This window comes from Cardiocondyla obscurior, linkage group LG07 (genome assembly GCF_019399895.1).
Source record: "Cardiocondyla obscurior isolate alpha-2009 linkage group LG07, Cobs3.1, whole genome shotgun sequence".
NCBI lineage: Eukaryota > Metazoa > Arthropoda > Insecta > Hymenoptera > Formicidae > Cardiocondyla > Cardiocondyla obscurior.
The window spans coordinates 4,500,001-4,517,980 of NC_091870.1; the positions used below are offsets into that span (position 1 = coordinate 4,500,001).

At 36.9% G+C, this 17,980-nt stretch overlaps 1 pseudogene; it reads right to left on the reverse strand.

Moving 5' to 3' along the window:
• Positions 1–12,034: 12,034 nt before the first annotated feature.
• Positions 12,035–17,769, reverse strand: LOC139104064 (putative nuclease HARBI1; annotated as a pseudogene).
• Positions 17,770–17,980: the final 211 nt, after the last annotated feature.

The window sequence follows — 17,980 nt, forward strand, 5'->3', positions numbered from 1 at the left end:
GAGAAAAAATTAATAAGCGCGATCAAGCGTCGTCGGATTACCTCGATCGTATCTTCGAATTAACAATAGGAAATCGCAAACAATTATTTTAAGGAGGTTCCGCTTTGCCGCAATTCACATGCCGGCCCTGAATGTTGTGGTGCCGACCACGCGCCTCCCGTGCACGCGGTGTATTTTCGCGGGACGTCGTAACACAAAAGAATTTACGCGTACGGTCGCCCGTCGCTAACGAGATCGTGAGATTTCTTTCCCGGCCTCGGTCGCTGCCGAGGGCTCTCCGTGCGGACGCGAATAACGAAAAACTCGCAGATACTACAATTAATTGACGCAAGCTACTCGACCCCTTTGTTTCCGGCGGGGTATTGCCAACGGCATTCAGACGCCCGACGGCAGCCACTCACCAACGCTAAGTCCTTGCCCCAAGACAAGGATTCCCAAGCAATCTATCGGGCCCGTGTGCCCGTTCAACGTGGCCGGGTATCGTCTGAACTCGCGACTCTCTCCCCGGGAAGGGGAGGGCTTCACAAAATAACAATTCTGCAATGCGGGGGAATATCCGCCTCCGGGACCTCGTGTTGTACTTGCTCTCGTTTTATTCCGGGCTCTCGCTCTATCTCTATCTCTCGCGTTAGTGTCGTCCGCCTATGTCGCTTGTCCACACGTAAGAGAGCGAGGACCGCGCGAAATTTCGGCACGAGGCTCGGCGCATCCCCATTATTGGGTCTCGCGGATTTTTTCGCGCGCTATGTCGCCGATTTTCCGCAGAAGCAGCTGCCCTCATAGAGCTTTATCGGTAACTAACAGATTGGTTCGTGTTTCGGATAGTACTCTCTCGCGTCAATTCTCCCGCAGGTTACTTTTGGCGCCGGGGTGCGTAGGCGGCAAGTCTCTTCCAAGGCTCTCGGGACGGGTGGCCTTTCACCCCGGGCACATATCCGATCATCTTCTTATCTGGAAGTTTGCGCCTCCGCGTATGGTCCACCGCTCTCTCTCCTCACCCGGCAAGGACGACCCGTAGCCTCGACAATATACGGTAACAACAGAATAGACAAAATCGCGATCGTTAATTACCGCCTCGCAAATAAAGATATAACTCCCAGAGACTTTTGCGACCCCTCCCCGCTCTCCCTGCTACGGCGGTTCGTCTGGCACCGCCGCGCTTTGTGACGGTCGCGGGGAGCTGCGACGAGGCAGCGAAAACCGTCACGTCACAGAACATAGATTAATGCGTTTGCATTTGAAAAACATGTTTGAAACAAATGTAATTAAGCATTTTCCACAAGATTTACAAAATAGTGTACCTCAAAAAGTGTTACCATTAGCGGTAATAATAGCATGAAATGCAGAAGCAAATCGATTATGTAAAATACGTCAATGTGAAAAGAAGCAAGTACAAAAGTTCTATGAAAATAATAAAAATAAATATTTAGAAAATAATAATAATTTTAAAATAGATTTAAAGAAATATGCTATAAAACGCCATTAAAATCATCAAGATATAGAAAATAAACGTGCTAAAAAGCAACGTAGATATACACAAAATTTGGAAAATGAATGTACTAAACAGAGGCAAGAGAGTGAAAGTAATAAAGAATATAAAAGTGTTAAACAGAGTGAATTATATAAACGCAAGGCAAATAATTGCATAAAAATACGATATCAATACAACAAAACCGTAAAAGAAACAATGTGTACGAGAAAGAATACGTTATTTTCTTAATTTAGAGTGTGAGCAAAAAATACAAAGAAAAGAGTTAACCTGTGATCGTAAGTAGCTTTACAATAAGCAATATTACCAGAAAAAAAAATTGGAGTTTACAGTTGCAATGAAAAAAAATAATACTATAAAAAATATCACTAAAAAATATACAAAATTGAGATGCGTAAATTCTTCAAGAATTTGTAATTCTTTTGAAACATATGTGAAACATATTTTACACAAACAAGATGTAACAGACAGTAGTACACTTTATATTAAAAAACGATTGAAAGCAGAACAAATTGTACGGTGATGTTTTAATATTAGAGACACTTATGTTTGTAATATGAATAAAATGTTAGCTAAGCTGAAAAATAAATCTGAAACATGTTTGTCTGTTGCTGCAGAATGTACTACAATTGATGATAAAATAAGTACATTTTGTGGTATATCTAGACATACAGCTCCGTCCGAAAATTATTTTGTTGATTCCACGTATCATAACATTAATTCATTAAAAGTTAATGTATTGGAACCTTTAATGTTAAATACGAGAAGACAAATTGTTAATACGTTACCTTTGACAGAAGCTCGAGCAAAAAAATCGTGGTCATGCAGTACTTTATGTAAAATTAACGATTCGCTTCTAATCGAACGATATCAAAAATTGTTAGAAGCTATAAATAAAAGTACTTTGAGAAGAATTCCAGAATTAATGCAAAAAATTCAAGAATGTACTGTAACAATTTTTGATAAGAATGTAGAAAATGCTAAGAAGGGTCACGCACATAGTTGTTACATTAATTTAAACCTTTGTAAAGCTATGTTTATCCCAGTTCAATTATTATCACCGCATTTTTTAAAAGTGAGATATATTAGACGTTTAATTTACAAACTTTATAACTTTTATCAAAAAATGCTACAGTTGGTCGAAGCATTAACTTGTGGTAAAGTTGATAAACTACAAGAAATTATATGTTTAGCACAAGAAAAAGCACATATGTACAAGCATCAGCAAAATGATACAATTATGAGCGATGATGATATTATTTCTAAATATCAAAATGCGTTTAAAGCTTTGAAGAAACGTTCTCTTGATACACCACGATATATTTGTATATCGTGTGAAAGTGTTAGGTCTATCAAAATAAAGATGATTAATCTCTACTTTGTATTTCAGTTTATTTTGTAAATAAATTTCTCTAGAACAAAGTTTGATTTTATATATGCAGAACCACACGTTCGTGCTGTGATATCTCACAGCTCCTTCTATATATTTGTGCCGGAATCGCGACACGAATTTTTGTAATGACGATCTGACTGCTTTCGAACGACGGACGCAACTGTGAAGTGTTCGGTGTCGATATTCGTTCTCTACTGAATGACTGAAATTGTATCGTTCATATGCGTTTAGGAAGATATTCCGGATTGGCTATTGACAGTCTATATGTTTCTCATAAAAAGCCTCCTGATTGGTTGTTAAAATCTATGGTTTTGTGGAGGCTGTCCCAAAGGCCGTCGCGAATTGATGTTTGCTTAATCGCCGGCGCCGAGACGGCGGCGTTTTTGTTTCGACCGACGACGGTAATCGGCATGCTATTGTCTCTTCAAATTCTAGAGTAACGCGATAAAATCTGTCTTCACAAAAGCGTCCGGAAGCAATAAATTTATTTCGGATCCTTTCGACATTTTTTCGTTATCGTTTATTGGTCGTGCACGACTGTATATGATTTTATGTTATTTCGCATAATATTGTATAATAGGATATGGGTGCGTACGCAACAAAAAGACTTTGTTACAAAAGAAATGTTTCTAAAGTTAATAATAAAGTTCAAACACGTAAAAGTAACCTAATTTGGAACGATTTAATGGCATATGTAGATCAACAAAAAATGAATTCTGAATACATATGTCATTATTGTGATAAGAAATTTTGTAGCGGCCTGTTGCCTGCTTATTGCATTCTAAATAAATTATTCGCCAATTATATACCGGAGTGTATATCGTCTCTAATCGATTTTGAGAAAATACTCATACAGAGAGCTAAAGCTTTTCAGAGTGTGGTGAAAATGAGAACAGTTTTTCATAAGGTAATTTCTGAAAAACAAAAAATACAAAAAGTTAAAAATTTAACTTTTTATTTACTACTTCCTTTAGAAGAAACTTTTAATAAATTATGTTCAAAAACTGATCCGATTAATTTAAATCACGAATTGTGCATTTTAGTTCGAAATATTTCAACTAAATCAAACATTATTTGGGAAGATTTAATGGATTTAAAATAAATATATCAAGCCTTAAAATGGCTGACAGGTCGTAACTTTTTATATTCTAGTATTGTACTGCCTCATACTTATGTTCAATTGGATTTAGGAAATGTCAATAATGTGAAATTTTATGTTGAAGAAACAGAAAATGAAGTGGGAGCCTTATTTAATGAAAAATGTGATTTAAATCTGCAAATCATGGCAAATTGTCTTGAAAATTATTTTAGCGCAAGGCTATGTTAACTCAAATAGATGAAAGTGACAGTTACTACGAACAATATACTATATATCCATTATGTGATGTATTAAATGTATTTAATAAGAAATTACATTAAGTTCGCAGAACCGTTATCCGATCCGGGATGTCCCATCGGAATGCCCCGTCGGAAACGATCCTTTAATTACATTAGTCAATTGCAGTCAGTCTGCTCCTGGCCGTCTGAGCATGCACATGAATGTATTGATAATGCATTAATAAAGTTCTTTGTTATATTTTGAAGCACTCGTGCTTTCTTTTGCTCGGCCGGAAGCCGCTCAGTGAAGCTCAGGGTGCAAAGAAGCCGTGCACTGTTTTATGCGTATTACTAAACAATTTATTTACACTATTTACATGAGACAGACGTCAGAGGCGGCATGCGTTTGTAAGCGGGATGGAGAGCGTTTTTGGCAACGGTCTCTCTTATGCGTGATACGTCGGTATTCGCGACCGGAGCCGCGTCGGTCGCAAGCGTTGATTGCAAGCGTGGATTGCAAGCGGGTCGGTGTCGCAGGGTTATACAATAAGCGCAGGGACGGGAACGCGGTCAGCGTCGGTCGCAAGCGTTGATCGCAAACGCGGGTTACAAGCGGGTCGGTGTCGCAGGGTTATACAATAGACGTAGAAACGGAAACGCGATCGGTGTCGATCGTCGGCGCAAGTCGGCGTTGCCAGATTACATGCAATAAGCACAGGGACGGGAGCGCGGGTGTCGTCGGCTGTCAGCGCCGGTTGTAAGCGTTGGCCGCAAGTTGGTTGGTGTCGCGGTACGTGATAGCGGCCCGGACTCGTCGCCGTCGGCATCGAGTGTTGCGGATCCGCCGGCGAATTTAGCGCAAGCGGAGGAACGTCCTCCCGAAGGGGTGGCGTGAGATTTAGTCCGGGATGCCCCCGAGACCGATAAGCGGTTGCTAAAAAGTCGACCGGGTATCCCTCGAGTCGACAGCTAGTGCTCCGGATTGCCCCCGAGATCGCAGCCGGGAAATCCCCCGAGTCGCTGCACTGCAGATCGTCCCAGATTCCCCCGAAACGGGTAGGATTGCCAAGAGGAAGTTGACCGGCGAGACTTGGGGGAGACCCCAAGTCGACGGCCAGTGCTCCGGGTTACTCCAAGATTGCGATCGGAAAATCCCCCGAGTCGCTGCACTGCGGATCGTCCGGGATAATTCCCCGAGACGGGCTAGGAGTCTTTCTGTCGCGGCCGAGTGGTTGCGGCGAGAGCCGGATCGGAACGAGATGCTGATCCGTCCGCTGCTGCAGCTTTTATACCCGTTGGGCGGAAGTAGGGGTATCCCTACCTCCTCGGCCTTCAAAGATGGTCGGCCGTCGTCGTGCGCGTTCGACCTGATCCTATATCTGTAGGCGTATGCCTGTCGTGGCGGGACAGAGGAGTCTTGCCACAATTTTAATTAAAAGTCTAAACATTACACATTATATGAAAAAAAAGAAAATAAAACTGCAACTGACTTGTATCAAATGTTAAAAATTCAAGACGTATTTATGGATAACCGAAAAAAGAATTTGAATTTAATATGTTTTCCAGATTTATATCCATTAAATGAAAATGGACAATATGATGAAAAAAGACCGATTAAATTTAAAGAGCATGAATTTAATAAATATCGTTTGACGTCTAAGTATCCGCAATTTAGATTGAATCAACAGTACTTATTTTATTTGTTTGTAACGGTAACGTTTTTTCCGTGTCGCGTAGTTGCCGGATTTAAGCTCGCTGGAGCCAAGGTTCGCGTGGATTTGAGAGACCGCGATAGGTCGAGGTTAGATGCGGCCTGGGCCGACGGGAGAGCCCGTCGGGGAAGCCGAAGTTGTTCGAGATAACCCGGGAAGCAGCGGTCGGGAGCACCCTACCGCGGCGATGCCGGCGATTGGCTGTCGCGCGGCGGATTCCGTGCCGGACGGAAGCGCTTGTCCGGAGGATCGTGTCGGCACGAAGTGCCCTGGATGTTAGCGGAAGTCGGGAGTGCCCGACTGCGGCGGCGTCAACGGCAGAATGCCGTGCGGTGCGTCCTACACCTGAACGGGAGCGCCCGTCCAAGAGAACCGAAGGTTAACCAAGATAACCCGGAGAGCAGCGGTCGGGAGCGCCCGACCGCGGCGGTGTCGACGGCTGAATGCCGTACGATAGATCCGGAGCTTAGACGGAAGCGCCCTTCTAGGGAATCTCGGTAGTCCGTTGTATCCGGGGGCGCCGGCGGTATCCGGTTGCTTCGGTGGTGGAGCCTCGGGAGCGCCCAAGGTCTCCAGAAACCTGAATCTACACTCTGCCTTGGGAGCGCCCAAGGCAGCGGAAACTCTCACCGGAAACGCCCGGGTTCGACTCGAAAGCGCCCGAGTCGGAGAGTATGCGAGAAGCTTCGGGAGCGCCTGAAGCCTTAGGATCTGGAGAATGTGTTCAGGTCGAGGATCGAAACCGGATAAGGTACCTGCTCTGCCGCGAGCTCAGCTTACATAGCCGCCGAGATGAGAGTGGGGAAACTCCCATTCTCAACACGGCGGCGCGCGCCTTCGTCGGACTGGTGGACGTCCGGCGAACTATATCCGGCGCGTCCGGCACCGCCTGGGCCGATGTTCGCCCGAGATCCTTCGGCAGACGGCCTTCTGCCGTCTACGGCGGGTTTTCGCTCTTTTAGTGGCAAGGCGCATGCCCTCGCCACATGTTACATAGGGCAAATATTCGTCAGTTAAGTCGTGGAATTTATCATAAAATAAATATAATTGATCCACAAAGTTGTTACACAGCTTCGGACTACTTAGAAGCTATATCGAAAGAGTTGTTGGAGTCTAATTTAAATTCTATATTCTCCACACTTCTAAATACAGAGTAATATTGGCGTCGACCAAAAAGCGATTTAGATTGTATGACACGACATTACGGATCTGCAACTTAATTCTTAACGTTAAGTTTTAGTGAATGGTTATGGGACAATATAAGTGAATATATTTGCGAAGTTAATGGATAGCAAGATTGTTCGTTAAGTATCAGTGTACTTGTTGCTACAGATCTTGTATTAACGTCCAGAATTCTGGATAATAAATTTTAAGCGATGATAGATTTTATTTGTTCAAAAGATTTTCCGATCGGAGAAGTAACGCACTATTTTTGGCGACGAGAATATCAAAGTAGAGGCATACAACATTTCCATTTATTAGTTTGGATAAAAGATGCGCCAATTTTTGAAGAATCTTCTGTAAAAAAAAGTTTCAAAATTTATTTTACAATACATTAACTGCAAGAAGCCAGATAAAAATATTGCGATATTATTGTACAGTCATGTTAATAAGCATCAACGACAAAAACACAATGATTACTGTCTACGATCAAAAAAAAAGTAAGACTAAAAGTTATTTGTAGGTGTAATTTCGGATTTCCACGAGCTGTTACTGAAATATTGCATATGAGAGATGTAGCAACTGCAATAACAGGTAGAAAGCATTTAAAACATAAATGTAGGTTATATGATCTTCTTCGAACGGAAAATAAAGTTAATATTAATGATTAAATTCCGTGCTCCTTACTGCATGGGAAGGAAATATGGATATACAATTTATTGGTGAAAAGTCGACATTGTTAACATGGTACGTTACTAAATATGTAAATAAAACAGGGAAAAGTGAGTTGTTTGATTTTGATCTTGAGAATTATAAGACTAATAGAAGTAAATTATTGGCCAGTGTACTTTGGAATTATGGTTTACAATCCTTAACTAATAGGAAATGCGCAGCTCTTGAAGCTGCAGATACATTATTAAGTATTCCTTTATATGGAACCGATCGTAATACAACTATTAAATGGTTGAACGTTATCGTATACGACAGAAAAAATTTAAAAGTAAAGCGATTGAAGCTCTTGATGATGAATCCACAGATTTATTTTGTCCGGTTTTAGTAGATAATTATTATTTAAATAGAGTAGAAGAATTAAAATCTGTGTCTCTTTACGAGTTTGCACAGTGGTATGATGTTATGACAATCAAGCCAAAGAATAATATAATTGAATATTATAAAATAGACAATAGTCATTTTTTTAAACGACGACAACGTGCATGTTTTATTAATCACTATAAACACAATGTTAAAACACAGCTCGAAGATTATTTCTTTTCTTTACTGCTTATGTTTAAACCATGGCGAAATTTAGACGATCTTGAAGATAATTGTGACACTTATACGGAAGTATTTGAAAAAACAAAATTACATCTCACAGAGGCATTGCAATATCACAAAAAAATATAAGAATTGCAAATAGAATTTGAAAATGCAAAACAGTTAATTCAGCAAATTGATGAAGAATTACAACAAAAAAATGTGTCTCAGGATGATCCTGATAATCCGATCGGTATTCAAAATGTACAATAGAAACTGGTGATGCGATGCAAGATTTTAGAGATCTTGGTGAGAAAATAGATAAGAATATCGATGTTTCTAAAATGATACCAAAATTAAATACGGATCAACAAAAAGTATTTGATAGAGTCACTAATACGGTAAGGTCGAAAGACTCGATATCACGCTTATATGTCAGTGGAGAAGGTGGAACTGGAAAAAGTTTCTTAAAACAATTAAATGTTGGATTAAACAGAATCTCAACAAAGATACCGCTTTAGCGGCACCTACTGGTAGAGCTGCGTTTAATATTGATGGTTTGACAGTTCACAGATTACTTCAATTACCTGTTGAACATGGTCAAATTCCAAAGTATAAACCATTATCTAATCATGAATTAAAAGTTTTATGAACTAAACTCAAAGATGTTATTCTCTCTTTAATTGAAAAAGTGTCAATAATATCCAATTTTATTTTAATGTATACACATTTTCGATTAACCGAAATATTTGATACAAATGACGTTGAAATTGGTTAGTTCGATCGAAAACACATTCTTTTATTTGGTGATTTATTTCAATTGCCTTATGTACATAAATATTGCGTTTTTATGCAATTATCAAATGATAAAATTAACAAATGCGTTGGTTCATTAACTGCTATTAATTGGTGGGCTATGTTTTTTCATTACGATGAACTAACAATTATTATGCGTCAGCAAAAATAGGATACTTGTAGGCAATTGTTGTCGAGAATTCGTATTGGTTCATTGACAAAGTCTGATCGTGTCGTACTTGAAAATAATAAAATATCTTTCAAAGGTGATTCTTTGAAATTCAGATTAAGGAAATGATGACCCACATCTGAGCTCATTTTTAAAAGCGCTTTTATAAAGGCGCCTCTAAATGTGTGACCAACTTTAGAGGCGCGCTGCTAAAGTCGCTCGTATTCTATGCACACATTTAGAGGCGCTTTTAAGATATAGGTACATTTATGTGTACCATGTTATCTATCTTAATTATTTCGCGTTTAATGCCGCAAACTGTGTATTGCGAATAACGCGCCAAGTTAAATGTGATGTTTATGATCAGTCTGTTGTGTTCTGTTGTTGCTGTATGTACGAAGCAAGTCTAAGAGCAAAGTAAGTACGTGTAAATGAAACAAATATAATAATCGTTTAAGTGCTATAAATGATCGCAAACAGTTTAAATATTTTATACCGAATGTTGTTAATAATGTTAATAATAATGTACATCGCGATATTATAAAATGGTAATACAATCTTTTTTTATTACAAGTTATTTTCCGTGGAATCACGCGCTCGATGTATCGTGTTGTCTGATTTTATTTTGAAAGTTTTTTTTTACACGACTCATCGTCTTCCCGAGTACGCGGGTATAAAACGTATTCAAAAGAAACATCACGTGTTGGTCACGTAGATCGCCGATCGGACGAACGAAATAAATAAGGCTTTACATAAATGTACGCGGTGTCTAATTTATCCGCTTTGTACAATATCATTTTTACAATTATTTCAGCACTTAAACGATTAAAGAAGGTAATAATCTGAAAAAATAATATAAAATTAAAACGTATTTTATGTTTTAGATGGCGGAAAAACAGAAAAAAAGAGAAAACTTTACGCAAGAGGAAAAAACAAAAATTTTAATATTTGTAAAGGATAACGCAACAATTATGGAGAATAAATGCAGCAACGCCTAAGCTCAAAATGCGAAGAAACAAAAATGGAAGGAATTAGGCGAATTAATGAAAGCAACAGAATCGGTAAGAAGTTGGGAGGAAACACAATCTGCTTATCAACGCTGGAAAATGGTAGCAAAAAAATCAGTAAGTTGTAAGCGTATAACTATCATAAAGTTAGTAAAATGCGATTAAGCACGCTCAAAGATTAGCAGAAACACCTTCGGGAAAAAACCTACGAGAAAGAACCTTCGAAACAAAGGATGCGAAAAGAAAAAGCTCAGCGGAGCCCCGAAAGCAGTCAGTCGTCTATCGTCCGCCGAACCTATAACTGTTAATAAATAAATAAAGCCGTGTCAAGCATTAAACCTCTTTACCAGCTCATCATTAAAACCATCTACAAAGTGCATACAAAAAGCACTTAAAGGGCACTGGCGGTGGATCATCCGTTTTAACGCTCTCAGAGACAAATTATGCTATATGCTATACAGATGCAGATATGCTATCTGCGATATCTGTCCTGAGGACTTCGAAATGGATCAAAACATCCACGACAGTGATGGCCAAGTAAGTTTTATTTAAAATTAATAAAATATAATATATAAATATATATGACTATTAATATAATAATATTTGTTACAGAAAAGCAGCGGTCCAACTATTACCGAAGAGTTTTGGGATGAGTAGTTAATATTGGACCCTGCTACTGGGTAAAATACAATTTAAGATAAATTTTATAATTTTATTATTATAAATAAAAGTTTTTATTATTTTATTATTTATTATTTGTTTCAGATCTTTCATCCTTCTAGAGACGCTCAACAGTACGCAGTCATCGACAGTGGCAACTCAGGAGCAGCCGGGTCCCCCCACCACCATCCTGGAGGAGACACCAACGAGGACAACAACACCGTCCTCGTTGGCTATTAATCTACCGGCTGCCAAAAAGAAGAAGAAAGAGATGACTGCGTATGAAGAAGCATTACTCGGACTCCAGAAGGAGAAACACGACAAAGCCATGGAGTACATGAGAATTGAACACGAAACAAAGATAGAACTACTTTTGGCAGAACAAAGACAAAAAAAAGAACTACATGAATTACAAATGAAAGAATTAATGTTAAGAATTAAAAAATTTCAAAGCGAATAATTAGGTTTCAAAATTTATATAGCATATACATAACAAATCTAATGTTTCGTAGTCAACTTTTTTTTGTACTTCCCCTTTAAAATTTTGATTATGTATTTTTGCTGCCACTTTCCAGCGCTGACAGGCAGATCGTATTTCCTCCCAACTTCTTGCCGATCTTGTTGCTGTTATTAATTCACCTAACTCCTTCCATTTTTGTTTCCTCGCATTTTGAGCTTTGGCGTTGCTGCTATTGTTCTCCATAATTGTTGCGTTATCCTTTACGAATATTACAATGTATGTTTTCTCCTCTTGCGTAAAGTTTATTATAAAATATATTATAATGTTATTTTTTTTATTTATTTTATGTTATATAGTTTTTTTTGTACATATATTTATAAAGGTATTAAAATAAATATAAGTAATAATTTAAAATTTAACAATATATTTTATTTAAAACCAAATTTTTATATGGGAAGTAAATGCATTACATGATTGCGAATAAAGAATTTTTTTGGATAGAATAAATCCGTTTGAACTTTACAATGAACGAGAATTTCGACAAAGATACCGGTTGTACAATAAATATGTGCGTTATGTGCTGACATTATTGGAAGATAAGTTAATTCTGCTAACAATTAGGAAAAATGCCTCTGCACAAATTCTTCACGAAAATGATTATGACCATGCTGCTCCTGTGATTCCACATCATGGTCATTTTCATCTTCTTCGTCATCGTCCTCATCTGAATCTGCGTCTGTAACATAAACAATTTGTTTTAATATATTGATTTCAATATTAATAATTACTTATTAAAAAATTTTATTTTTACCGTATGCGTTGTTATCACGAAATTTCTTTCGGATATTATATAAAACAGCCATCGCTATGATGGCTGCTTTAGCAGTATCCAGGGAGATCTGCATTCCATTTCGAAAGGCACGAAACATGCCCTTCCACTCTCCAAAGCAGCGCTCAACGATGATTCGGGTCCGTATATGGGATGAATTGTATCGCTCCTCAGGAAGATCTTGTGGTTGTAATATCGGTGTCAGAAGGTATGGCTTGCATGGGTACCCGGAATCCCCAAGCAAGATACCTTTCCTTCTGCCTGACTAAAAAATAAAAAATATACATTAAATTATAATTTAATTGAATATAATATTAACTGTTAATAAGATTACCTCAAACTCTTCCTTGAGGGAACATAAATCCCATATACGTGCATCGTGAGCACTGCCTCTCTATCGAGCAACAATATCTAAAATTCGTTTCTCCGCATTGCACACCACCTGGATGTTTAACGAATAGAAACCCTTCCGGTTCATGCATAACGCAGCTTGTTCCTGGTTGGGGCATTTTATTGGCACATGTGTGCAATCAATACAGCCTACAATCGAAGGAAAACGAGCTACGTTATAAAATTCTTCCTGAAGGGTTTCCATTCGAGGTGGGAATTTCACGAATTCTGGCAATAATCTTGCCAGAACTCGTAAAACTGATGAGACGATTTTAAATACTGTTGGCTGCGATACTCCATGCAGATCTCCTGTAATTAAAAAATAATAGTTAAAAACTTTAATTAAAAAATATATTTAAAGTAATAAACAATAAAAATGCATTTAAATAACTTACAGTTTAATTTGATAACATTCTTTCGCATAGTATCGTAGAGTGATGAGGACTTGCAGAGTTGGTGGTATTACATTTCTCCTAATCGCTAGCGGAGTTAACCTAGCTTCCATTAATGTAAGCACATAACGCACACATTCCTTGGACAGCCGGTATCTCTGTCGAAATTCTAGTTCATTGTAAAGTTTAAACGGATTTATTCTATCCCGAAAAACTCTTGGTTTGCAAGCACGTAATTTATCTACTTCCCGAACTTCTGCAGCGTTATCAATCGCCTCGGCTAACTCCATGATTGATTTGGTTATGTATCATAATACACGTGCTAAATACCGAGTTCTAATTACACTCGCACAGCACTTTAATCACCTTTATATATACGCGCATTTTTAAAATTGAAATTTTTTTAAATCGTTCCAATACGATTAATTTTACTACATGGAGTTTCGTTTACGCCTAAAAACTTCGTGTATATAGTTTTTTTAAACAAATTTAATTAATTAACGTTGCCACTAATTAGTTAAGTCGCGATACGGGTCCACCTGTCAAATCGCATGGGTGCCGCCATATTAAATTTTCGCTAAATGTGTTGATAAATGTGCTACAGACCCATGGACGTAAGAATATATGGACGGAGTCTAAAATTCGGAATCTGCCTAATTCGCGGTAAGGGGGGTGTAGTACTATCTCTTTCTACAATAGGACACCGTCGTGTGTTTCCGCCGAATATTCGATGATTCCCGAAAGGCTAAAAATGCAATTCTACGTTTACTAACTTCGGCTAAGTTTGTTACAAAGCCGATAGTAACCGACGGTGTCCACTTGTAAAAAGAGACACTAAGCTCATTCCCCTTACCGCAAATTTGCCAAATTTTTTGCTCATCCACTTACTTTAGACTCCGTCCATATATTCTTACGTCCATGTACAGACCACATTTAGCGGCACATTTAGCAAAAGCCTATAAATGTGCTATAAAAGTGGGTTCAGAATAGCTTTTTCGAGATAAAAGCGCACATTTAGGCTAAAAGTGACTGTCACTTTAAAAGGTGCCTCTAAATATGAGCTCAGAATACGACCACTTTTATAAAACTACTTTTAGAGGCACTTTTAGTTAAAAGGGCCTCTAAAAGTGAGCTCAAAATGTGGGCCAATGTGATTTCATTAATAATTGTTCATCGGATATTGTTTATTTGTTGTCTATGTTAGATTATAAGTAAATTTATGATGTGTGTAAGTGTGTGTGGTTATTATGTGAAGGTAAGAAGAACAGAACAAAAGAAAGTAATCGATAAAGATAAGAATTAAGAAAGATAATGTGAATCAGCGAAACACCGCACAAAGCAAAGAGTAAGAACTCCCACTACGCACACATGTAGTAAGGACTGTCTCGGTCCATAGAGTTTTAGTATTCGGTAGTCAGACAGATTAGAAACAACTTCATTTGTAATAAAAGGATAATAAAATAAAAATTGTTAAATCAAATATATTTATTTAACCACGAATCCCAACAATCTACATGTTATATGTGTGACGCTCTTAATACAGCTATGTTAAGTTGCATTGATTCAAAAGAGATATTACTAATTGCTGAAGATACAATTGACTGTACTTCACATTAAAAAAAAAAGTATTAAAAGTATTATCGAATAATGACAATGATAATTCTAAAACTGCTGGACTTTCAAAAGAAATTGTAATTAAAATTGGAGCAAAAGTTATGATAAGGCGTAATATCGATGCTACTTTGGGTCTGGTGGATGGTATAATAGCTACAGTAGTTTCAGTTGTACGAGATATATCTACCAATTGTGTGAAAAAATTTAAACTGTTTTTACCTTCAGGATTAGAACATTTGATTGAGAGTATACGTCAAATTTGAAATAGTGGATAAAGCATTTGTTGTCAGAAAACAATTTCCACTGTGTCTGAGTTACGGAATAACTATTCATAAAAGTTAAGGATTGAGTTTACAGAATGCTGTTATTGATATAGGTAGTTCTATATTTAATTATAGTCAAACTTACGTTGCTTTATCTCGAGTAACATTTCTGGAAGGGTTGCATTTGAATAACTTTAATCCTTCCGCAGTGAGAACTGACGAAAAGGCTATTAACGAGTATAATCGGTTAAGATAAAATACAAACCAGAAGTAAAAATAATTTCTATTCAAAAAAAACGTTATCCCAAAGTGTAAGATATTCCATGAATATTGACGAAACTAGTAGAAGTTTTTTAAGAAAATAATCAGCAAAATCAAAAGTTACAAATAAATACCTCTTGGGTTTTACGTGGTTTTCAAAATACAGATAACGTCTCATGTTACGCTAATACAGTTGTACAATGTCTATTGTATTTAAGTGCCATTAGAAAGCAATTGTTTAATTGTGATAAATTTAATATATTTTGTATGTTAATGCATTGATATGAATATGGAATGAGTAATTTAAATTCACATGATGTTCGATAAGATTTAGGAGAATAGTTTACAATGAACGTAAAACTAGATGCATTCAAGTTTCTAACAATTTTGCGTACAAAGTACGACTTTGTAAGGGAATCAGTAAACAAGAAGTAACTTCTAAAACTCGGTGTGTTACTTGTCATATTACAAAAAAAATTTGTTCTAATAATTTATTTATTTTAATACCTATTAATAATTTAAAGAAAAAAAGCTATAACCTGAAAGATTTATTAGATGTTATATTTTCACATTGGGATTAATTAGAAAATAAATCATGTAAAAATTGTACAGAAAAAAATTTATTGTTTAAAAATGAATTAACGTTGACAAAAGATATAATTATTATTCATTTTGCATTATTTTCATCAGAAAAAGATAAAGTAGTAAAAGCAAAACGTAATTTTAATATATCTTTTATTCCAACGACTAAAGTACTAGTAGCTGGACAATCATATAAAGTTACTAATGCTATATTTCATAATGTTTAAATATTAATAAAAGACATTATACAAATATTTGTAGAGAAGGATCATCTAATAGTTGGATCAAAATTGATTATACGCAAATTAGAAAAAGACAATAGCCCAGAGGTTAGGTTAGGTGTTAGAGGTGTTAGAGATCTTCATATACTTTTTTTTACAAAAAATTGATAGAATATAAATTTATTTAACAAATTGCATGCATGGACTAATAAGTAATCATTAATTAAAATAATTAAATTAATTATAATTGATAATTAGTTTAGATATTTAGAAAAATTATGCTAAAAAACAATGATACGAATTAAATTTGATATGGTTTTTACTAAAGTGCAAAGCTGATTTTTTTGCTGAACGTACCTAAAGATTTTTCTCTAGAATTTCGAGTCGTAATAAATTAATTATAAATTTTTAAAGTATTATTCAGGGTGTTTCAAAGTCATGTAGACAAACTTTGGAACTAGGTAGATCTCGTTATTTTAAGACGAAAAGTCTTGTACCATTTTTTATTTTGAGTAATATTAAGCGAGATAATAATTATTGAAAATTAGGTCTTATGGGTGTCACGTCCTGATAAACGTAATTGTTTTTAGTCCGTTTTTGAGTTAATTCATTTAAGAACTTTACCCGGGACCGGACAAGGATTGCGAAATTATTTCTTTGCTTTTAATCGTCTGGACCGAAAAGATAAAGATTTCTGTAAGTCACAAAACGCGGATCAGTTTTAGGAATTATATTAAAATTCGGATAATTGATCTGGAAATCAATCAAAATTAATTTATATTTTGGTTTATTTAATTCAGTTATTTGATTTAATTTCTGGATTAAGGAGAAAGGATTTTGTTTATTTTCAAGGGCTCTTTTGACCTGGTATCGGAGTCGTTTTATTTGAACTCGTTTACCGGCGCGTTTCTTCATTTAAAAACTTCAAAATCTAAGTTCTTTGTTTAGCGGCGGCAGCAGAAAATCTTTGGAAATCTTTCTGCGCGCGCTCCATAAAGAAGCGACCAAACCCAACGCGACACTCTTCGTCCGCGAGGTTCTACAAAAACACCTCCAAGGAATAAATTATAATCAATAGTATTTTAACTCAATTCTTTTCAATTTAAAAATTCCGACACCAAAATCAAGTTAAATCAAAATAAAATATTGAAATTAAATTAACAAATAACAATTTATTCAAATAAAATATTTACCTTAAATTTCCAATTAAATTTTTAAAATCTCTCACAATCTTTCCAAAAATCCTCAACTCTCAATCTCTCAAAGTCTTAGCTCAACTTCCTTGGTCCTTTCGCTCAATTACTCTTTAAACTCGATCGGAATCAAACAACTCTTTCTGATCATCAATCGCTTCGTTCACAATGCTTTATGATAACTCCGTACTCATTTACGACTGATTGGTTAATTAATTAACTGACTACCTGACTGATTAACTAACTAACTGCTCGCGCTTTTTCGCACGTTCTTTTATAGGATGTGGATCCCCTTGTCCCCGCTAAAGACTTGGTTCACCACTTCAAAATCAAGGAGGAAGGGTATTTTAGATCGATAATTAAATATAGCTAATTAGTAACTGTTTTCCCCGTCGTTGTTCGATCGATAAAATCAATAGTTCATATGGTTATCCCGGCTCGGTCCCACCCGGTGTCAGTCACTTATTGTTCTTTAAATAGAATTGGTTTTAAATTTCGTTGCATTCCAAAGTTTATTCCCACAGTTTATTATTTAAAATATTAAATTTGTCAGCACGTGACATGGGCGGATTTTACTGCCCCTCACACTGCGCGGAGACGCTCTATCCGTCGGTAGTCTCCAATCTTTGCGTTCTTGATCATCGATAATTTTCTTTGTATTGTTACGCGTCGTCGCCTTTCGTTGATTCCTGGTTTAAATCAGTTTATCTAGGCGGGCCGATCGTAACCGCCTGTTTCGCCCCGCGCGCCTTCACTTTTCTTATCGATGATCGAGAACGCAAGGATTAGGGACTACCGATGGATAGAGCGTCTCCGCG